Source organism: Rousettus aegyptiacus, unplaced genomic scaffold, assembly GCF_014176215.1.
Source record: "Rousettus aegyptiacus isolate mRouAeg1 unplaced genomic scaffold, mRouAeg1.p scaffold_m13_p_5, whole genome shotgun sequence".
Lineage (NCBI taxonomy): Eukaryota > Metazoa > Chordata > Mammalia > Chiroptera > Pteropodidae > Rousettus > Rousettus aegyptiacus.
The window spans coordinates 42,571,450-42,594,505 of NW_023416308.1; the positions used below are offsets into that span (position 1 = coordinate 42,571,450).

At 39.5% G+C, this 23,056-nt stretch overlaps 1 long non-coding RNA gene across 1 annotated transcript in view; it reads right to left on the bottom strand.

The window, feature by feature from the left end:
• Positions 1-2,486: 2,486 nt before the first annotated feature.
• Positions 2,487-23,056, bottom strand: part of LOC107505065 — a 144,561-nt gene continuing 123,991 nt past the window's right edge. The window contains exon 4 of the long non-coding RNA XR_004950824.1: positions 2,487-3,197. This is a non-coding gene — a long non-coding RNA (uncharacterized LOC107505065). The remainder of the gene's footprint in view (positions 3,198-23,056) is intronic.

Here is a 23,056-nt window from a genome sequence, read left to right on the forward strand (position 1 = left end):
ACCATATTGTCATTCTTCAAGTCCTGAAATCCCTAGTCTTTTTCTTTCCAATTTTCAGAGCACTTTTATTATTCTGTTTAATAATTTTTTGGATATCTAGTTATATTCAGAGAGGAGAAGCAGAGGGATGCCAATCGATAGTATCTTGTTCTATAACTAAAATTTCAGAAAGCAACATAATTTTGGCATCACAATCAGATCATTAAGCCTTCTGAAATTGATTTAGTGTATGTTGTGAGACAGATATCTAACTTTTTTTTCTGCCATATGGATATCCAATTGTCTTGGCACCATTTTTGAAAATTCTCTCTTTTATCTAATTCTCTTTAGGGTTCACCTCTGTACTATACAAAGAAAGTCTATTGCTAGGCTTGCTATTCCATGTAATTGCTTTATTTTACTGTCTTTGCATCAATACAACACCAACTTATTTAACCTATCATTATAGTAAGTCTTTGTATATGCTATTGCAAATACTCTGACAAACTTTTTAAAAATATTCATTTTGTATCCAGAAAGCAAGTTAACACTGTCTAATGAAATTTAAAACTTAATCCATGGCATCTGTCTGGATTAGCTATAACTATGTGCACAGTTATATCACTTTTAAGTGATGACTTTTTTTTTCCTTTTCAATCAATTGGGGAGGGGTGAGGAGGAAAGCTCTTTATGTGCTAGCCAAAACCTCTAGTATAATGTTGAATTTATAGAAGTAGTGGTATTCTTTGTTTTGTTCTTATTCTCAAAAAGAAAGCTTCTAGAGCTTTAACATTAAGTATGATGCTTGTTAAAGATTTTGGTACATATAATTTATTAAAATAAGGAAGATTTCCTCTATCCCTACTTTGCTAAGTGTTATGAGTAGATAGTATATTTCATTAAAAATAAAAAGATAGAAAAGGACATGATATGTTAATACGAGGTAAAAAAAAAAAGTTGGAGTGCTTAGATTAGTATCAGGAAGTAGACTTCATAGCAAAGAATACTACCATGGATAAAGACCACTATGACATAATTATTAAGGGGTCCATTTATCAGTAGGATGTAATAATCCTAAATATTTATGCACCTAATTATAGAGCTTCAAAATTCATGCAACAAAGATGAACAAGACAAAGAAAAGAAATATACAAATCCATAGATATATTGGAGATTTCTTTTGGAAATTTTACTCTCTTAATACTTGGTAAACAAGTAACAGAAAATCAGCAATGGTACAGAAGACTTGAACATCAGCAAACAACTTAACCTAATTGATTATATAAAATACTTCATTTCATCCAACAATAGAATACATTATTTCTAAATGCACATGAAATATTTATCAAGGTAGACCATATTCATGCCCATAAAATGAATCTAAATATATTTTTAAAAATTCAAGTTGTATAAAGTATGTTCTGTGACCAAAGCAGAAGTAAATAGAAATCAAAAATAGAAAATTAGGCAACTAAATAGCACATCACTAAATAAAGAGAAGTTAAAAGAAACCAAAAGAGAAAATCGAAACCTTTTCAAACTGAATGAAAATGAACATAACATATCAAAAGTTGTGGGATACCACTAAAGCAGTACCTAGAGACAAAGTTATACCAATAAATGCCTATTTTAGAGAAAAAGAAAGATCTCAAATCTATGAACTCAACTTCTTCCTTAAGAAATGGGGGAAAAAATCAAATAAAAATAAAATCCAAATTAAACAGAATAAAGGAAATATAGATCAGAATATCACAGTGAAATACAAACATAAAAAGTCAATGAAACCAACAGCATTTAAAAATACATATATGTATATAATTTTACAACTAATAATAAATAAATTTATATTATTTAATAATGAAAAGATTGATAAACCTCTAACCAGGCTGAGCAAGGGGACAAAAAACAAGAATACAGAAATTGCCAATATCAAATATGAAAAAGTGACATCACTACAGAGTCTATAGATATTAAAAAGGTTAATAGGAGGCTATTATGAGCAATTTTATGTTAATAAATGTAATAACAAATTAAATTAAAAATTCCTTGAAAATCACAAACTGTCAAGTTCTCTCAGTAGGAAATAGACTGTATAACCCTGTATCCATTAGAAATATTAAATTTGCAAATAAAAATCTTGATCAAAAATTTCAGCCTCAAATGGCTTCTTCTTTTGTGAATTTTGCTAAACACTGAAGGAAGACATAAAACTGATTCTATTTAAACTATTTCAAAAAATTGAAAAGGAGGAAATAGTCTTCCATTCATCCTATAAATCTAGCAGTACCGTAACAAATCCAGACAAAAACATTAAAACTACAGAACACTATCTCTCACAAAAATAGGTTTCATAATTATAAACAAAAATGTAGAAAATTAAATCAACAATAACATATTCTTACCAAGTACAATTTATCCCATGAATGCAAAGTTGATTTAGTATTTTAAAATAAATGAATATAATTTACATTAATAAACTAAAAGCAAAAATTATATGATTACCTCAATAAATGCAGATAAAGCATTTAACAAAATTAATTTTCAATTAAAAAAACTCACAGCAAACTGATAATTAGAAGGTAACTTCCTCAATCAAATAATGGGCAGCTACAAAAACCTTTGGTCAACATCATAATCAGGAAAGACTGAATTCTTTATCCCCTGAGATCAGGAATAAGACAAGAATATCCACTCTCATTACTTTTATTCAATATATTGGAGTTTCTTGCCAGTGCAATGAGGAGAGAAAAATAAATGTCATTTAAGATTGCTAAGAAAGAAGTATAACTATCTTCACATACATATATGATTCACACACAATAAAATTGTCTATGTAGTAACTGGGATACAATCTACAAAGAAAAGTTACTGAGACTAATAAATGAATTTAGTAGGTTGCAAGACCAGTATAAAAAATTCAATTGTATTTCTATATACTAGCAATGAACAATCATAAATTGAATTATTTTCTAAAAGATAATAGCATCAACATATAAAATTAGGTTTAAAAGTGACAAATATATGTATAACGTCTCAGTAAAAGCTATGAGATATTGCCAAAAGAAATTAAAGGAGATCTAAGTAAAGGGAAAAACATACCTTGTTCATAGGTTGAAAGGCTCAGTATTGTCAACATGTCCATTATCCTCAACTAGATTCAACACAATTTCTATTTAAAATGCCAGAGGCTTTTTTTGGTAGATATAGACAAGCTGATTCTAAAAGACATATAGAAATATAAAGCATATAGAATAGTCAAAATAAATTTTAAAAAGAGGAGCAAAGTTGGAGGGGTAATACTACCTGTTTCAAGACAATAAAAACTACCGTAATAAAGACAGCGATGTATTAGCATCAGGATAGACAGATGAATGGGACAGAGTGAACAATATAAAAATTACACATATACACACAACTAATTTTTGACAAAGGTGTAAAGACACTTCAATGGAGGAAAAATAATCTTCAACAAATGGTGCTGAAACAATTGGATATCAATATGCAAAAAAAAAAAAATGAATTCTGATCCATGTGTAAAAAAAATAAAAAGAAAATTGGAACATATTATATATGTAAATGCAAAACTGAAAAGTATAAAAATTCTGGAATAAACATAGTAGAAAATCTACATTTTTGTATATCATCAACTGTTTTTATTCTTTTGGTACTGGATAATGTTTAGTGCTAATCATCTTTAATTTCCACCTTCTCTGTGCCTGCCTGTATATCCCAGGAGCTAGAAAACTGGAAACTACATTTCTCAGACTCCTTGACACCAGATCTGAAGTATAGTTTGTGGTCTTCCAATGAATATACTCATGTGTTACCTAAAAATGTCTCTATTTTGTCCTCATTGTTGAAAAATATTTAACTGGGTATGGAATTATTCATTAGCTATGAATTTTTGTCAGCATATTGAAGACATTATTCTTCTGTCATCTACCTTCCTTTATTATCGTTAAGTCAGCAATTAGTCTAATTCTCATTCATCTGAAAACATACTGCCTTTCTCTAATAACTACTATTAAGATTTTCTCTTTGTCTCTGGTGTTCTATAATGTGTTTAAATGTCTTATTTGTCTGAATTGATATTTATAAGGCTTCTTAAATTTGTGTATTCATGATATTTTTGTTCTTGAAAATTTTTATCCACTATCCCTTCAAATATTGCTTCCACCCTATTTTCTCTCTCCTCATCTGGGATTCAAATGTATGTATGTTAGACCTTCTTACTGTATCCTGTATATCTTGTATATCACTTAACTCGTCTGTATTTTCCACCGTTTGTCTCTTTATGACATATATAGGCTAATTTCTTCTGACTATCTTCCAGTTTACTAATTCTTTCTTTAGTTATGTTTAATTGTGGTTAAACTCATACTTTGGGTTTTTAACTTTAGTAATTGGATGTTTCATTTTCAGAAGTTCTTTTTAAAAATAAAAAACCTACAATGTCAATCTTTATAGTTTTCTACTTATATGAATAATTCATACTTCTTTTTTATTTCCTTAAACAGTGTAATAGAGATTGTGAGGCACTGCCCATTCCCCTTTCAGAAATTAGGGATTTATTTACTCAGCTGATAGGAATGTTCTTGTCTAATAGTTTATTTAGAACTTACCTTGGTTGTCCGCTGCAACCCAGAGTAAGCATAGTTGTTTTATAATGTGTCTGATAATTTTAATACTAAAGTCCTTGTGGATATGTTTTTATTGGTTTTGTTTCTGATTTTTCACACTCATTATATTTTTTCTTTGTGACTTTGATTATTTTATGATACTTGCTGTACTTGAAGCCAATATTTGTAATATTTGAGATCACGGGTAAAAGTATTTTTCTTTGAAGGGTAAATTTACATTGCTTCTTCTAAGTATCATCAATGTATAAGTATAGGACTGCCCTCTACCAAGTTCATGTCCTATGGTTCCCTCCACCACTTAGGAGATGCAAAACAGAACTGCAAATTTGTAGGAGGGCTGAATTATGCCGGCTTATTGTAGAACGTGTCACTATTTGACTTCAAATTTTGCACAGATCTTGGATTTTGATTTCTGTTACCTTTTGTCCGTAAGAACTTCAAAACAAAAGTTCAAAATTCCCCAAATTGGCCAATGCTCTTAAGGCAAAAATGTCTTCTGTCTTGCCTTTATCTCTCAACTTTCCCCTTCATTAATTTTCCTGGTAATTCCATACTATCTTGTTATCTATTTCATACTTTTAAGAAGACTTGTAGTTTTTTCAAGGGGTAATTAGAGCCAAATAACCATCCCACCATTATGAAAATCTAGAAACACCTGTCGCACTGACCTCATACAGATATTTTGAGGTACGAAATACCTAAGTGTTCTAGAAAAAGAATTTGGATAGCCAGACACTAGCAGTGGCTACTGATTTCCTTTGTTCAAAAAGATTTAAAGTTTCCTTCTGGGCTCAGAAGGAAAAAGAGCCAAGATGAATGAATGAAGTTTGCTATTGTCACAGAAAATGGTGGACCACAGAAGGGGAAATCTTTGGACCAGATAATTCTGAAAATCTCTTCCAATTCTATGGGCCTTTGAATTTATAAATATAAAGAGCCATTTACCCCCTAAGCTTTAACTATTCTTCTCATTTTAGAAACTGCTCAACCTGAGTTTCAGGCTCCCCATGCTCCTGTCCCAAACTATAATTACAGATTCTATTAAACCATATGTACCACAAGTCACAGACAATCAGATCTTTCTTCCTCCTCTAAACAGCCTTTAAGCTTTTCATCTTCAGCAACTTGACTTGGAGTTTTACTGCTTGAAATGTCTGTTTTTTTATTTCCGCACATGGAAAATTTAGACGTTCTTCAAACCTAGCTCAAGCACCACCTCTGTCTTAAAACTTTCTTTGGTCCTCCTATTGGATCACTCCTTCCTTTGATCTCTCAGAGCATATGAAACTTTTTCAGCAACCTCTGCTTTTCTGTGTCTTTCAAAATGTTATTTGGGTCATTGTTTCATCTCTTGTCCTACATTGTTAGCCTGGGCACCCTTATTGTTGGAACTAACATAGCTTAATGTTCACCAAGTGTTCCCTTCCAGGGGAGAAATCTCTGACAAAGGGGAAAAGTCTTATTCCTTGGTGTTATTTGTCCTTCAGACTTTGGCAGTGAGAGATGCAAACATTCCAAGGGTAGCTGTCAATCTTCTGAGCTGTGTTCACCTCTCCCAAGGGCCCTGGGACAGCCGTTTGAAGGACTCCATACTGAAGCATGCAAGGTACAACCAAGAGCCACATATCTGTTTTTGAAGGCCAGGACATGAAGGCAGGAGGAGGGCATGCCTGGGTTGTTGTCGCCCATCAGCAGCAGAGCTAGCCAGGCCAAGTGTAGTTGAGCATTTAAAATACATTAAAGGCTTGCACTCTTTGAAGTTGGAAACTATCTCTATTTAATCAGAGAGAAACAACTTTTCAAAAGATTTTTTTTTCTCTTTTTTACCTTCAGCTTGCTGGCTTCTCCTGTGGTTAGTAGCATGAATAAAACATGCATATCCCAATTAAATCTTGATTTAATTTCACTTCTTTGCAAAGCTGATGAACTCGAGTGCTTTCATAAAGACACCGAGCATTAGCATTCTTTTGTTATGCACAATCCATTCCTAGGAACAAGGGGCTAAAAATAATCAGCTGCCTCTCCTGGCCTTGCCAAGTTCTCATTGAGTTAGGGAGAAAGGAAAACACACACACACACACACACACACACACACACACACACACATCTCCAGCCAGGCTAATTGTCCCTATGGACACCCCCTGGTAATTGTAGAGAATGAGAGCACATTGGGCCATAAAGAACATCTTAGGGTCAGAAGGCAAACACAGTCTGCAAGAAGGAGACCTTCCCGAGTGACTGCTGGGCACTTTCACCTGGAATAGCCAGTAGCCCCCGGTGATTTCAGAGCCTCTTCCTGCCTCTGTTTCAATAGCAGAAAGTTCTGGACCAAGTTCTGCACCATCCCAGAAGCCTGACTGGGTTTCTTGGTTACCACTTCCTTTGAGTTTGAAAAATATGAAGTTTCCCCACAAGTTTGTTTTCATCATTTCAAAAAATTAATATATATTTTATGACTAAATGGAAATGTATAAACATGTTTATCAGTAGCCGTTCATTTGTGATGGTGCTATGGATTATTTTTGTATCATTCCTGATACTTGGTAGTTTCTGAACTCTCCTTAAGCATAAATATATTTTATAATCAGAAAGTAATCATTTTAAAGAGTATTTTATTGAGCTCCCTACTATATACATGAGAAGCAATTACCTAAGAAATGGTCCCTAAATTCAATGAGTTTTTAATCTACAGAAGATAACTAAGAGTAGACAAGATAACTAAGAAGAACTAAATATGGAGGCCTTGGAAGCTAGCAGTGGATAAAGAACACACTGGACAATCTCTTTCATTCAAAAAGGAGCCTGCTCTGGGATTAAAGGAATCTCCTCATAGCTAGGTGCTACAGCATCATGAGAGCCCCAGTGATTGTGGACCCTATAGGGGACAGCCAGAGAAAAGAGGGCGATGAGAAGTTGCTTGCTGTTTAGTAAATGCAATGTTCTTCTCCCCAACTGCCACATTTCCCTGTGATCTCACCAGCAAATGGTAAAAAATCTGCAGCCAGCCTGTGGAGGAAAACTCTGTGTTGTCTTCTATATGACAAGAGGCCCTGTGTGCATTTGTATGAATACCCCAGATCACATGTCCAAGCTCTGTTCACTTGCCTTCCTTTCAAAATGCCAGCCTTTGCCTAGTACTTAGGCCTACATGTGGACACCAAAACATCCTGGGAGGAGGACCCTGGATGTGGGTTCAGGGCCATTTAATGAAGAAATCTGAGCACCCAAGGCCTCAGAAACTTGGTCTTGAAGGAGGTGTGTGAGGTCCAGATGGTCATGTTCCATGGGTACTGAAGATGTAAGGACAGCAGGACAGGAAATGGTCTGGGACCTTCTAAGTATGGGGCCAAGTGCCAAGGCCCTGGTTGCATAAGTCTAAAGACAATACTGATGACAAATCTAGTGACTCTAAAACAGTAAAGAAGGGGTAAAGACTTTGGAACCACACAGGCCTGGACCCAAATCTTTACAATTGCTTTCTTAGCCATTTAACCTCTTTGAACTGCAGGTTCTTCCTGGACAAATCTGAGATGGCACTCTTACCTTGGGGAAGAGTTAATGAGATGGTTGTAGAAAATTTCTGCCATGTAAGAAGCTTCCAGTACACAGTGGTTGTTGTCTTTAACATGAGGTCACTTATCAAGGGAGAATAGACTCAGAGCAATGATGAGACAGAACAGAGCCCTGGAGAGAAGCTGTGATTAGGGGTAGTTGGGAGAAGCAGGTTAAGTTTCTCTTGGGGTTGAAGATCCTTTGGATGGCTTTGGAAAGTCCAAATATGTGCATCGCTAATCCTGGTGCCACAGGCCTTTGCAGTTGTTTTGTGTTATTTTATTTGAGCCAGTTCTTGCCCACTGTTGCTTCTTTCAAATTTCCCAGACTGTCCTCCACCCTCCACTTTGCACAAGTATAGACTACACTAGAGCTTTCTCCCACACAGGCTGCTCAGCCCAAGCCTCAAAACAACTCACACCAATAAAAAGGTCCCCAAGACCCAGGATGCATACAGTGTGAAGAAATTTACACACTCATAAAGAGACAGGCCTGAGAATATGTTTACAGGTTGGGGGTCTTTCTTCTGAATGCAGACAGGATACTGCTGCAGTAAAAAGGGAAATTGTTTCAGCCTATCCTGCAAGCACAACCAAGGAGGAATCCCCAAGCCTTGGCCGACATGGCTCATAAACCTCCTGCATTTCAGTTTGTCCCAGCTTCTGCCATTTCGAGCAACATGTGGGATTGTCACATTTTAAAAAAATAAATAAAATGAAATTATAGTTTCGCCTTTGTGATCCTGATGTGCAGATTACATGTTATTACAGTATGGATCTCATACCCCTCAATGCATTTGCACTATGGTATGATTATTGGATTTTGATGTATTACCAACATCAAACCCAAATAAATATTTTTCTCCTCTAAGTGATGCTGAGAATGAAGGCAGTTCTTAAACATAAAGCCTATTTAGGTAGTTTAGTAGGAAATGAAAAGTGAAGAAGAATAAACATGCCATCTCTGGTATTCTATGGCCAGTCTTACACATTTAGTTCCCTAAATGATGAGAAAATAGAGACAAAGACAGAAATTAGCCTGGAGCCTGCTCTAGTTCTCAATATGATTCATGCATGTATTAAACAGACATTTATTCAACACCTACTATGTGCCAGCCACTGTTCTGGGCATCAGGGGTAGGGCAGTGAAGAGAACAGAACAAAATCCCTTCCCTCATAAAGTCCGCATTTTAGTAACAAGCAAGGGAAAATAAGTAAAATATAGAGCCTATTAGTAGATATGTGCCTTAAAGAAAAATAAATTTAGTAGGCAGGATAAGAATTATGTTTGGTACCAATTTTAAATGGGTGGTCAGAAATGGCCTTATAGAGAGAGTAGCATTTGACATAAGCCCTGTAAAAAGTGAAGCCACAAACCCTGGAGATATCTGAGGGAAATGCATTTAAGCAGATGGAACAAGTGCAGAAATCCAGTGGGCCTGGAGTGTTCAGAAAACAGTAGAACCCTGGAGCAGAATGAAGGTGAGCAGGGGATAGGAGAATAAGAGTGAGGTCAAGATGTAATAGGGTGGAGGGGAGCCAACTCCGTAGGGCCTTACAGGCCACCGTAATTACTTTGAACTATTCTAGATTTATTGTATATAATGGACACAACAAATATGGTCTTTGCTTTTTTCAGAGATTATATTATGATTGAGAATACCTAAGTATCAAACTATCTGTAGTAAGAGGTATTTCAGAGTAGTAATGTATATGTCAACTAGAGGCTTCTTCCAGCCCACTGCCTCAGTCATCACTCTGGAAACCTCTCTCCTGAGAGTCTCTGGTTATCTGAGGACGGCACTCAGAAATGGGCCTGTGGGAGATATCCTGGAAGACAAATGGTCCTTTGGAGATGTACAAGATCAAAAGTGAAGAGAGAGAGGGTTCCGTTCTGACCATGAACATTTTCCAGTAGAGGATCTGTCGGCTCTGTCTCATCCCTAGTTTCTACTGGAATGCCAACTAGAAAGACAAGAAAATGAAATAAGGGGTAGAGTCTAGGTGGGAGAAGGCAACATTATAATTTCATGTGGCAAGAGTAAAGGGGCAGCCTTTATTGAAGAAACTTTGAAGTCAAAGACAGCAAAAGAAGGCGCTTCTGTCCTGTAGGTCAAAGCCCTGGAGATCAGACCATGGAGTTATGCTTCAGGGAAGGATTCTACTTATAGTGTTAAGTAGAAGCCTGGGAGCAAGATAAACAGGCCAGAGCCAGGTGCCAAGTAGTCTGCATGTAAATGCAAGCTGTGTGGGGACTTATCTAAGAGTGCCAATTGTTAGCACCTGGACACCTTGTGAAAAGGTGGATTCAGGTTGCTGGGAGAAGGGGTATTCTGGCCACATGGGAAGCTGAGTTGAAGCTCAACCCTTCCTGTTAAGAGAAAAGGAATTCTTGCTGTACTCTATCCATTGCCAGGCAATTTGAGCTTTAGGAGACACTCCTGCACAATCTACCTGTTTCTCCTATTGGCGTGAAGACAATCTCTGAGCAAAAATTACTGGGTCAACCATAGTAGAAAAAAGCTTGGTGATCCCACAGAGTCCTAAAATAGTATCGACAATCCCATGATGGAAGACACTGTAAGAAGCTCTTGTTTAGGAGAGTGTCACTGGTTTTAGCACCAAAATTGGTTCCTGGACTTCGAGAAAATCATTTCACTCTCCGGCCAGCAATCCCCCTGCCCTTTGAAATAAGGTTTTTCAAACTCTGCTCCTAAGCATGCAAGGGATCTGTTAGAAGTCCCAAGGGCCACCAGGGTATAAGTGGAGGTTTCAGGGGAGCCCCTTTGAAGGTACTCTGGAAACAACACTCTTCTTTCCAGAGCAGCACTATGAAGCTTTCATTTAAAGAGAGTAATATACTGGATTTAAAAAAAATAGATTAAAAGCCACTGAGGTAAGCATTTCTGCTCTAGTCCTTTTCTACCTCACCAGTCCCATTGCATGAGTATAGTATTATACCTAATCTATCCCATGCATCATTGAGTGTCCTAAAGAAAACTAGAAAAGAGAAATAAAACATAAGTCAAGTTAATAATTCAGGGCAGAAAGTGATGGGTCTTCAGAGAGCTAGAGTCCAGGCGAGGGATCATTGGTTCTGGCAGGGACAAAGTCAACAATGGGAGAAAGGAGAGTGATGACTGCCACTGCTTAAACAGAGAGAAAGGTAGAAGCAGGGGTGAGGCAAGCGGGAGCAAGCAAGGCAAGGACTCCATGGAGTAGGAAGTGGTGGACACAGAGAATGAAGAAGTAGATTGAGGACAGACTGCAAGGCCATGACTGCCAGGCTCATCTGTAGCTGAGGGTCACACTGACCAGTTCTGAGGAGGGGACATAGCATGGGGTCTCAGTGTGTTCTAGGAGATAACTCTGGTTAACAATGATCAGGATGCTGGGCAGGGTTGCTGGTTGGCAAACTACCACAACAGAATACCAAAGAGACAATCCTTGTGTGGAGAAGGAGAGGAACAAAGGAACGTGGAAGTGACAAAAGAAGGAGTGGAATTGTGGAAAAATCAATGGGACTTGACAACTGACTGAGTGGGTAGAACAGGAAAAGAAGTGGGGAGAGAAAACCATGCTCTAAGGTTCAGCTCTGCCCACAATTGGGATAATCTGCTAGACACAAAGGTAAGGAAAAGGCAAGTCTGAACAGACTAAAGTGGAAATATGAAAAATTTGGTTTTAGGTATATTGACTGTGAGCTTCTAGTAGACTATAATGACTTTATCACTCACTGGCTGTGTTACTTTATTTCTTTATGCCTCAGACTCTTTATCTGTTAGATGGGGATAATATAAGACTTTCATTATAGGGCTGTGGTAGGAAAATTTTACACACATACACACACACACACACACACACACAGACACACACACACATGCCTGGTACAATAAGCAGCCAATCGGCCAGTACTGTTAGTATTATTATTATTATTATTATTGAGGTGGAAATGTCCAATAGAAGATAAAACTACAAATCTGCTGCTCAGGACCAGAGCAATTCTTTGTGAAAGGATTTGTTATAAGATTGCTTTAAATAGAAACTCTCTCCATGCTTTTTAAAGATTTCTTTTATTTTCATTTTACTTGTAGTTAAAATTAAACCACTTCAATTTCTCAATGAAGATGTTCTTTGAGACAAATTTCTTCCTGATAAAGTCAACCTGAATTCTGCAGAAAGGTGTGTCCTCAGAAAAGGGTGGCTTGGGCAGAGAGCAGGTGGAGAGAAGTAGGTAAAAGTTCTTTTGGGCAGTTAGGAGCTTCGAGGTCCAGTGCCCACGAGTGAGAGGAACTGCCTGTACCTGTGGGCAGCCAGATGGGAGCCCATCCCAGGAGAAATGTCAGCATTCTAGGTTCTATTTCATTCCATCCACATAGACTCAGAAGTCTCTGTCTGCATATGAGCATGAAGTAACTCCTAAAAACACGAGCTTTTCCTTTATTCATCTCTGCTAAAGTGTCTGCTTCAATGTTGCTGCTGTTTGAATTTGCTAATATAAATCCTAAAGTGTTTAGCAATAAATGGTTTTAGTTAAAGAAGACTTCTTGGAGGAAATGACTTCCTAGAGGAAAAGAGGCAGAAAGGGAGGGGACTGGAGAAGATCATCGCAATGGCAGGGACATTTCTGGCTTTTGCAGGAGGCTTGGGAAGCCTCTGGCATGAGAAAAAGGAGCTCGCCCTGGGGGGAGACCACAGCAGGTAGCCAGGGGCTTGAGGGTGCATGAGGCTCCTGTGCCCCTCGAGGTGGGCTGAAGGCACCCCCACAAGCAGGGTGTGGGGTCTATATGTTTCCCCAGGGAGCTATGCAGGAAATTGCCTAATAAACCAGTTCCAGAATCCATCTCCTGTTGCATATGTTATTGGCTTGAAACTTCTTTAAAAAAAAAAAATCAGTGAACTCCCAGAGCCAGATAGGCTATAAAATAAATAATAAAAGGAACCCAAGGAGAAATGAGGACCACGTTACTCCTGGGCTCCCTGCACCCTCCGCCCCAGCCCTGCCACTGACTCCAGCAGCGTCCCACTCTCCTCGTCTAGATCCCACCCTCTTACTCCCAGCTCTCTTGCCCTGGCTGCATGAGGCCTGACTGATCTGGAAGAATTTAAATGAGATATCTATAGGAAGGAGACAGTTTATACCAGAAAAGTTTCTACCTGAGATATATTTGATTTATAAGTTTGTTTTAAACAAACAAACAAACAAACAAATAAACATGGTGACCCTTGTAAATGACAGATTTATATATTAGTTTTCTGACACAGCATCCTACCGGTGAATGAGTGAACAGTAAGTTCCCGTTGACAAAAGAAGAGCCTAAATCCACTCAGTTGAGAGGTGTCTAATTTATCAAATGCAGCCAGCTCCATTCATCAGAGTCCAGCTCCAGGATTCAGTGGCAATGTGACTATCCACCCTGTTCTGCAGTTGCCTCTTTGGGTGGTATCTCTTACCTTCATCTTTATTTATTTCAAAAAAAAAAAAAGATGTTGCAACTGATTGAACTGACTGATTGATGTGTCAGTGCTGAGATTTATGAGGCTCGCCAAGCTTCCAAGGCTGCCTCTTCATCCCATCTCTAGCCTGAGGTAAGCTCAGCCCCTCAACAAAAATTTGCATGTGCCATGTTCTATCCTGCTCACCCTCTAAGGTGCTATATCCCTTGTCAAATCCCCTCCCCACCTCCCTGAATCTTTCCCCAGAGGACAGTCCCAGACTAGCTCTCCAAATATTTTATCCCAAATAATTTCTATAAATAATGGCTGTGAGAGGCTTAAAGCCCTAGAAATCAAATCTGTAAAGAGCCTGGGGGAACCTGTCATTTCACCAACTGGGCTCGCAGCCCAGAGAGGGAAAGAAGCTACTCTAAGTCACACAGGCATCAGTGGGAGAAGGAAACACATTTTTTTTTTATTACATTTGCAGTCCTCTTTTTACCATGTTGCGCTTTGTCGGGAAGCTTTATTTCAGGGACTAGGAAGAAAGCTGAGTTCCATGGAAGTTTCTCCAGATGATTATAAGAGGGAAGGCAGTAGCAGGAGCCTGAGCTTTTGATAACTGCCATCGATCTCAGTGATGTCCTCCTTCGCCTCCACACTCGACCTCTGGCGACTACTGTTGGTAATGGTTAAGATCATAACCACAGGAGGGCTTCCTCTCTGTCTGTGCTGCTTTAAGGGGGCACCCCTCCCTCCACATTGCTTAATTCCACCTGTCTTTCACCATCTTGTTCGTATCCTGGGTCCTTTGACAAGTATTGTTTAGCCCTTTTGTCCTTTCTTATCTGCCTTTCTCTAATCTTCTGCAGCACTTGTCTAGACCCCTCACTAGGCCACTTAATCACAGACTGACACACAAGGTATCTGTCTTACTATCAAGGACTTAATACCATGCTTCCTTGGGGCATTTTCTGTATTGTTAGTGTGGCACACACGGGGCTCATAGAGAACCTGTGCCAGCATATACTCCCAGCCATTCTTGGGCGAGGGCCATGTAACTAGTTCTGACCAATGGACTGGATGAAACAGTTAGGAGCTAGCACACCTCTTTCTCCACCTCTATCTGCACACAGTATCGTGGCCTTGGAGACCATGGGCTCTAGATGTTATAGCTACAGAATGGAACCTGCATCTGACCTGTATCTGACTTTGCATAGTTAATAACATGTATTGTGTCATGGCATTGAGATTTGGGGACATATTTGTTACCACAGCACGGAACTTCCTCTATACTGAAAAAATTAGTTGCTGCTGCTAATCCCAGATAGACAGGCTGCTAATTGGTAAATAGTCATTTTACCATTTCTGGGTCTTAGTTTATTTTTAAAAAGAGGCCAGTAGATTATATGATAAAAATAGTAACAACTATAGATTTTAGACTTGCTCTTTCCCAGGTAATGTGTGAAGTGCTTTGTAGACATTAATACTGAATTTGAAACTACTCTATGGGATAGATTTCATTACACCCTTAGAATGAGGTACCTGAGTTGGGGTGGGGCAGAGTGGAGGATGTTAAGCAAACCTTCCAAGGTCACATAGCTTCTAAGTGGTGGCCTGGAGTTTGACCTCAGGCAATCTCACCCCAATGCCACCTGCTCTTGCACTGTTATATGACCACTCAAAATCCCTCAGGCACGTCTTCAAGCATATACATATTGATCTCTCACTCTCTGTTCATATGCTTAGCTTCAAAATCAGATTGTTAAGTTATTTGAGAATAGAAGTGTTAGGTTATTGCTACTCATAAACCTCACCTTCTCTTAAGCTCCAGAATCTGGAACAGGGTGGACATTGAGTAGAGGTTTTATAAATCCTGCTTGAATTGAATTGTACAACTCTGAAGTCAGCTGAGATAAACATATCTGCCATTTGCCAAATCTGACTCATACAGTGGGATTGCATTAGGACTAAAACAACAAAAACCAAGAGTAATTCAGCCTGATGATTTGATATGTGTCCTTCATTCCTTCAGCACACAGTCAATGTGTAGCTGCCGTATAAAAAGTCCTGAGCATTGGGAAATGCAAGTCACAGCCTCTGCTCTCTGGGAAATTATAGCCCTGCCAACAAGTGAGCTTCACCTGAGGGCATTAAAGTGAAATATACAAAGATTAATTGTTACTCAAGTTCCATGAAGGAGTATTGCTATACCCAACCAGTTGTGTGCTGGTAAATGTACAGTCGGTTATCTGGGTTTGGGGAGGGGGTGAAGCAAAATTCTGATTTTCAGCGTTTGCCATTTTCATGGTGTAAATACTCATACCATGGCTGATTGCAAGCTACCATTGTAATATCACTGAACCCTGGGTTGAAAGAGATATGCACCATTGCCTCTGAGAAGCTCCACTACCCCACTGCACACGACATATGATAGGTCTTTCCCCCACCTCCATTGAGATACAAACCAAAGAACCATTGGGAGAAAGAGCAATATATATGAGCCCTAAGGAAGAACTGTTTCAGAGTTGAGAAATACTAGATATTAAAGGTATGCGTGAAATGTCCTTCTATGTGTGAAGGTTTTTGAAGGCAGAGAAAGAGAACATATTCTCATCTGTCTAGGCTGGTTTATGTCCAGACTTGCCTGCAGGCAAGTAGATAGACCAGGTGACCTCTAAATGTCACACTCAGCCTAAAGATTCTGTGATGTAGACAAAATTGGCTCCTAGCTTTCTTCTGCCACAAGGTACATATCAGGTCTTCTGTGGACCAGAGTCAACAATACCAGTGAATCTAGTACAGTGCCATCAGCAAACATTCTTTGCAAAGTTGCTGACCTAGTATTGAACAGGTTAATTGTAGCCAGTGGGATGTTCAGCTGCCAGGGGGATTTCTAAAACTCTAGAGTCCATAGCTCTGGAGAATGTAGACATAACTTATGACAAACTCCTCGCTCCTAAGGATGGCAAATGGGCTTGCCTGTGCTGAGGCCCTCTCCAAGGTGCTCAGATCCTGAGAAAATCCTCCACCCCCCAGCCCAGCCCTGGCTCATCTGCCCTGCTTGGTGGCGCAACCAGCCAATCACACTAGTTCAGCATCTCCTCTGTCCATGCACTATCCCTTCCTGAATATTCATCATTCTCAGGGATCAACTGTGACCCAGAGTCTCTCCTGAGAGTTAGCAGATAATGTCACAGGCTCCTGGAACCTCATAGAAAGGATAGAGAGCAGCCTGCCAAGAAGGAAGGAGGGTGTGGATGGGAGTAGTTCATTTCCCATACACAGGAAGCTTGAAGAGAAAGCAGACAAACTGTCTCTGAGACTAGATCCCACGCGGAGTGGCCACCTCCCCCGCCCCTCAGTAGAGGCAGGCTGCCAAGGAAGAGCTCTGGTGAGGCCTGCAACCAACAGACTGAACACATTTCCAGAAACACTCTAGAAGGAAGGGCCCGGGTCTCCTCCTATCTCTAAGGGGTGCAACGCCTACATCCAGGGCTAATCCTTCCCAGGTAACTAAGGAGCAAAGGATGGGCTGATTTTTCTCAGTTCAGATCTCAGACGGAGGGTAAGAATAGAACCATGCAAGGTGGCTTGGCAAGCATCACCACTGTACAGGGCAGGTGGAGAATTAGACACTCAAGTTCATCAGCAAGTCACTTGTGAAAGCAGACTTAGGAATCAGACATCTGATCCTTGGTTCACTGCTTTTACACACCCCAGTAAGTAATACAAATGATGATCCATTGGAAGCACAGTTTTTTATGGAAGAACCTATGGATTAATTCAATAGCAAAAGGAAAGCTGGGCTCAGCAGTTGTCTGGTTTTCACTCTGATTCTCAATCTTACCCAAGCAAAGATTAGCACACCACAGAGTCAAGTTTGCTTTGATAAGTGCTGCTCGTATTCTTGCCTGACCCTCTTTTTCACCCGAGCTCTCTATTTCCCCTAGACACCTTAGTTCTATCATTTATCCATCTACTCATCATTTTCCCATTCATCCATCCATTTGTTCATCACTCACCCATAAATCCACCCATTTATTTAAGTATGATTTATAGAAAGCCTACTATGTGCCAAGCACTCTGTTGGAAACTGAGGATACTTTAGACATAGTCGTGGTCAAGAGCAGAAACTTCTGAGTAAACTAAGGTTTATATACAAGCTGTCACTTTCTCGCCGTATGGCTTAGAGCCCATTACTTACCTTGAAAAGTTCAGGTTTCCCTATGGACAAAATGAGAATAATACTCTTTATTTGGAGTTATGCTTAATAGTAAATAAGATACTCATATAAAATAGTACAGTGTGTGGAAACTAGCAGATACTCTGTAGTCTATCCATATATGCTGTGGAAGAGAACAAGATAAATATGATGTAGCCCCTGACCTCATGGAGCCTATAGTCAAATCCAGATTCTAATTTTCTGTCAGATTGGAGCCTGATAATGAGGGAAGCCAGATTAGTCTATGTATCTGCTATCCTGCTCCCCTTCCCCCTTCCTCTTTCTTTCTCTTGGCTATGATGGCTTTATAAGTGTCAATGTGCCTCGGCCAAATGAACTACATTTAACAAAATTCCCTCTTTGTATGTTTCTGGTTAGGAAGAGCCATGAGGAATATTTTCCTGCAAAAATTGGAGGGCAGAAGTGAAGCAGCAGCCTGTGTGTGTGTGTGTGTGTGTGTGTGTGTGTGTGTGTGTGTGTGTGTGTGTGTGTGTAACATTCAGAGAGGAAGAGAGGGTTGGGGTGAAAGCTGTTTTAGCACACACATGTTGTCGCTTATCTGCTCTCACTTTTATTTGGCACTGGGCACCAATTGGGCATATAACTGCTTCACCTACCGTGGGACCTTCTCTCAGCTTCTCCAACTTCTGGGCCAGGTACAGTTTTACTCTTTGATGAAAGGTACCACCTTTGCTTCGGTATACCTATTTTGCCACAATGGGAGGCATGGAGAACTGGCACAGATTCTAGTCCACTCTCATATGTTCCAGCTCTTTTGGAGGGTTTAGTTTGTTCTTGATTTCCCCACTTATATCATTCTTCCTTTCTGGACTGCCTTCCTGAGGACTTTAGGTCTTGCCATTAGTTAAAAGACGGCAGCCTTACAAAAACCGTTTAACTAGTTCCCACATTGTGTAAGGTCCAATTCCTATAACAAATCACTTAGGTAGATAGGTAGGTAGGTAGGTAGATGTGTAGATATATAAGTAAATATGTATGTACATATGTGTATGTGTCCACATATGTACATACATGTATACACACATGCACACACCAAAAAATACTCCTAATGGTCTGCTTCTATGATTGAACTCTGACTGGTTAACCATCATCTTCAAGAATTTTCCTTCACATGCCAAGTTAACTAATACACGTCTCTCCTCTCCTGCAGGTAAGGAATATCTGTAGATTCACTCCTAGGAACCCACGGAAGGACTTCTCAGAGAGAAATATTGCTTAATTTCTCTCTTCCTCCAATGCTACCGCACCCACCACCTCCCCAACATGATGCTACTCCCATTCTGGAATTTGTTGAACCTCTCTGCAGACTCTGGCTCCCTTGCTTCATATATTCCCTTGTTCTATATGAGAATGACAGTGGCAAAATCTTATCTTGAAAGTGACTACATATTCCCAATGCTGGTCAAAAGATCACCATTTATAGGAGCTGCAGTGAGGCACGAAGGCAGAGGACCTCTTAAAGGATGGCATCTCCAGTGTTGTCCTTGGCTCTCTCCTCATTTTTCTCTATCCTCTCTTTCTTATTGGTGTCATCTACTCTCTCCTCTCACAAATATCTATCTCTGGACTCAGACTCTTGCAGAAGTTCCAGGCCTTTCATTACTAGAATGTCTCCTGAAACTTTTCATTCATCCTTCACACCCATACCTAACCCCCAAGTCACTTTATCTTCGTGACAGCCCTATTTCTGTTCTGTTCAAGACTCAGCCCAAGGTACCAATCACCAGGACTAACAACACTGGTGCCATCTTTAACACTCCATTTTCACTAGCGGTCCCCAGTACTCATGCATCATATCCAATCAGTCAGATGCCTGTGGCCCTGCATGTTGACCTTCCTTCCTAATATCACTCAGAGGCACTGTTTCCTCTTTATTTCCACTGCTCAGACCCTAGTTCAGATTTCCCTTCCCTCACTCATGTTTTAATTCAATAGCTCTCCAACTGGTGTTCTCAATTCCCTACGTATGTCTCCATTCTTGTCCTTTGTATACCCTGCTGCCAAATTAATCCTCCTGAAATGGAACTCTTTATTTTTTTTCTGCTTAAAAGCTTTCAATTATCTCTCCATTTCCCACTGAATTAGTTTAAAACTCCTTACCTTAGCATTCAAGGCCTTATACAATTTGACCCCTAACCATCCTTCCAGCCTTATTTTCCGTTGCTGTCTTACATCCACCCAGTACTCCCACTCATCTGCTGTACCTTGAAAGGCCCCATGTTTCCCCAGCTCCCAGTTTTTGCTCATGCTCTTCCTACCACCACTTCAATTTCCCAATCTCTACCTGTGAAATAGGACCCATTTTTCAAAGTTCATCTCAGTTGCCACCTCTTCAAAGAAATCTTTTCTGAACCCTCCCAATTTGACCATCATAACATTTTGTCCTTCTGCAGTGTCACTCACCTCGACCTCTGGTTGTTACCTGTGTCCTTGGCTCATCATCATGTACATGTTTATTATAAACCCTTTGACAGACAGAATCATGGTTTTCTTCATTTTGTATCCCCACAGTGCCCAATACAGTCACTTGCACATAAATACTTGTTAATTCAACCAAGCTGCTGCCCTCACCAACCCTATTCCCACTCAATCTCACTTCATCTGTCAAGGTTGTTGATTTTATTACCAGGAAATCATCTGTATATTTCTACCTGCTTTGCTCACCATGCTTTATATCTCAGATTTAGAGGTAAGTTAGACTTTAGACTGGCTTTTAAATATCCCCAGCTGATTCTACTACTGCAGCTGATGCCTGTAACATTTATTTATAACTTTGCAAAATTGGCTGGTGGTTAAGATATATAAACCCAAAGGGGGCTCGCGCATTTCCAATACATTAAGGTATATTTAAAACATGCTGTGTCTTATCAGGGGCTTTAAAATACACATTACCGCAGGAGCTGGAAGGACGGAAGCAGGGTAATTGGCTAATGAGAATTCTGAACGGTGACTGGAAATATGGTAGAACTGCCCTTTGAGAACTGTGCTCACACCTATTAATGAACTTTATCCACGGCTCTAAAACACAGGCCTGTGTTTCAAACACAAGCCCAGGAGGCTCTGGCGCACAGAAGCTGTTGCGTTAATTCACACCTAGTTATGGTGACTGGCACCAGCCTTCAACACTGGTCAGAAGAAAGCTGCTGTAAAGTCCTAGAATAATTACTAAAGCTGGATTTATTTTATACCAGGTGCCAGGTGTTAATATGGAAGAACACGTTTTTCTCACTCAAAGCATGTGCATGCACTAGGGTTAGGGTGGGGGGGGGGGGTACATGTGTTTGCTTGTTCACAGTCACGTGGAAGCATGTGAATGCATGCACATACATATTTTGCCATTAAGAAAGGACAGTGACATAGCAAAAAGAGGAATGATGTGCGAAATTCAATGACCTTCAGGCCTGGGCCAGGAGTCCAGACCCCAGATAGAGTCTCCCATGGTTCGTGGCCCTGCAATGAATATTATATTAAGAATAGTGCAAGTCTAAGCCAGTGAAGATTGTATAGTTGGTTAACAGTTGACCTTGCAACCCAAAGAACAGCCATTCTCTTCACAATGAGAAGGAAAAGCAGCTTCTTCCTACTGAGCCTCTTGTGGAGTTTATTCAGGGTAGGCATATCAAGCTAGATTGCCAAGCTGCAGTTGCTTAATTTGAGGCTGTTTGTTCAGCTTGCAATGACTTCTTTAAATGCCCTCCAGCCATCTATATGAGTGGGCTCCAACCACCATGTTTGTACTTATGCCCGGCACCTTGGTCACAGATCACTGGTTTGGGGAGTACACTTGGGCTAATTCACTCAACTCATTTTCATTGTTGCAACTCCCACTTCTCTGCTGATGACTTCAAAATCTTTATTTCCTGCCTATTTCTCTCCCTACTAGTTCAAGCTTGTATATCCAATGTTCACTGGATAGACAAATCTCTCTTGATGTCCCATAGATAGCTCATGCAACAAGTCCAACCATAACATTCTTTTCCTTTAGCTCCAAATCTAGATATATAATTCTGCTGACTTGACATCCAAAATATTTTTAACCCATCCCTTCTTCTTCCATCCTGGTTTAGGTTTTCTGCCTAGACTCCTGCAAAAACCTCCCAGCTGATCTCCTTTCCTTCAGCCTTGTGTCCCTCAATTCTGTCTTCCACAACGATTTAAGCACAATCTATCTAAAATACAAGGTGGTTCTCCCCAAGGATTGTAATTAGAAAACTAAAACTCATTCTCCTCCTCCCCAATGTCTCCATAGCATTTGCAAACCTCCCTTTCAGGCTTCAGCCTACTTCTCCAGCTTCATCTTCTTGATTTGTGCTTTTCACTCTAATAACACCAGACTACTTACTTATACTTTCAGCAGATACACTTTCGCTATGAAGCTCCAGGCCTCTGAGACTATTTTTATGTTATCCCCTCTCCCCTTCTCCATTTGTTTAATTCCATCTCAGCCTTTAAGACTCTACTCAGTTATCATCTCCAAGCACTTTCATGACTCCTAGTCCCCCAGAGGCTGATTAGGGGCTGACAGTTTGGCCACATCTCTATCACTGCACTAAGCACATTGTAATATCATTTTTTTAACCTCATCTGACCCAATAGATTGTCAGTAACTTGGGAATAGAGACTGTATATATTTCTTTCCTCTTTGTAGTTTCAACCATGAAAGATATTTTGAGTGAGTATATGAATAAATGAATGAATGATGTGTATGCATATCAGAAATTATGCCAAAGGTACAAAAAAAAGTACAAGAAGCATTTGTCAATGCATAGAAATTGTTGAAGCCTGTTGCGTTCCCTGAATCTTGAATTTGTACCTTAGACAGAACACGGAGGAAACAACTTCTTTTTTCCAGTTTTATTGAGATATAATTGACATATTACATTGTATTAGCCTAAGGTGTACAACATAATGATTTGATGTACACTGGGTATGTTGTAAAATGATCACCATGATAAGTTTAGAGAACATCCATCACCCCATACAGTTATAATTTTTTTCTTGTGATAAGAACTCTTAAGACCTATTGTATTAGAAAATTTCAAACATACAATATTGTATTGTCAACTATAGTAACCATGCTGTACATTACATCCTCAGAACTCATAACTAGAAGTTTGTAACTTTTGACTATCTTCACCTATTTTCTCCACCCCTACACCCTGCCTCTGGCAACACCAATCATGTTTCTTATTTCTATAAGTTCT